The sequence below is a fragment of the Penaeus japonicus genome, unplaced genomic scaffold, assembly GCF_977035675.1.
Source record: "Penaeus japonicus unplaced genomic scaffold, GWHDUDI00000001_assembly GWHDUDI00000016, whole genome shotgun sequence".
Taxonomy (NCBI): Eukaryota; Metazoa; Arthropoda; class Malacostraca; order Decapoda; family Penaeidae; genus Penaeus; species Penaeus japonicus.
In genome coordinates this window covers 13,731,304-13,732,876 of record NW_028234418.1, presented here as the reverse complement: position 1 = coordinate 13,732,876, position 1,573 = coordinate 13,731,304, and positions in this window count along the sequence as shown.

Below are 1,573 nucleotides of genomic sequence, written 5' to 3'. Positions count from 1 at the left end.
TTTCTTTCTTCCTGCATTTCCACTCGGTTCTAATATTCTTTGCGTTTCGCGTCCTTACTCAAGCTCTTCGTTTTCGGCTTTATTTACCTCCTCTCGTTTCTAGTAATTTTCATCCTCCCATAGATCATTCTCCTTTCTTTCTAGACACAAACTAGCGAAAGGTAGTTGGAGACAGAGATGAGCAAATAAAAAAGGGCAGTCGGAGAGAATGAGAGAGACCAAGAGAAAGAGAGGAAAGGGAAGAAAAACAAAAGAATACCGGAAGAACAGAGCGAGAACAAAATTCAGCGCAAACCGCACGAACGGGACAGGTCCTCCGAGGAGCGTGTGTGTGTAACTGTTCTGTCCCGTTACTCCCGTCTGCCGCTTCCCCGGCCTTGAACTCTGCCCCTAGCGGTAATGGCGGTGGCGCTGGTGGTGGCGGTAGCGGCGGTGGCGGTGGCGCTGGTGGTGGCGGTAGCGGCGGTGGCGGTGGCGGTAGCGGCGGTGGCGGTGGCGCTGATGGTGGCGGTAGCGGCGGTGGCGCTGGTGTGGCGGTAGCGGCGGTGGCGAGGGCGCTGGTGGTGGCGGTAGCGACGGTGGCGGTGGCGGTAGCGGCGGTGGCGATGGCGGCGATGGCGGTAGCGGTAGCGGTGGCGCTGGTGGTGGCGGTAGTGGTAGGAGCGATGCTCGTTGGTCGCCTGAATTTTGGTGGTGATGATGGAGATTGCTGAGGGCGGCTTCGCTGTAGGAGACTCATGTGGAGGGGGAGGGACAGAAGACGAGGAGGGAGGGAGGGAGAGAGAGAGAGAGAGAGAGAGAGAGAGAGAGAGAGTTGAATAGATAGATAGATAGATAGATAGAGGGAGGGGGGGGGGAGGGGAGGGGGACTGAGAGGAGAGAGAGAGAGTAAGGAGAGAGAGAGAGGAGGAAGAAGAGGAGAGAGATAGAGAGTGAGAGGAGAGCTGAAAGAGAAGAGAGATAACAGAAAAGAGAGACAGAAAGAGAGATGTAGAAGAGAGGAGATAGAGAGAGTGGTGGAGGGAGAGAGAGCGATGAGAGAGAGAAAGAGGAGCGGCGAGAGACGAATGGAGATGAAGAGAGAGAGGAGGAGAGGAGAGGAGAGAGAGAGAGAGAGAGAGAGAGAGAGAGAGAGAAAGAGAGAGAGAGAGAGAGAGAGAGAGAGAGAGAGAGAGAGAGAGAGAGAGAGAGAGAGAGAGAGAGAGAGAGAGAGCAACAGGAGTCCCAATCTCGCCTTATCGATGCAACGAAAGTTCGCTGAACTATTATGAATTTCCTAAAAAGAAATCAAGGGAAAAACGGAAGATTGTCAAAGCAATTTCATGTCCGTAATTAGATAACATTTTTAGCGCACAGAGGAAGAGAGAGAGGGGGGGGGGCAAGAGGAAGGGAAAAGCTAAGGACAAAGGGCGGAGCATAAAGGGGGGAGGGGCTTAGAAGGGGGAGTGTCGAGATGACCAAGATTTCATACTTGCTGATTGGAGGAGAGAGACCTGCCTTGACGTGTAACTAGACGTGAGCATGACAAGATATGATATACCGCTCCATGAACATGTGTGCGTGTGCGTGCGCG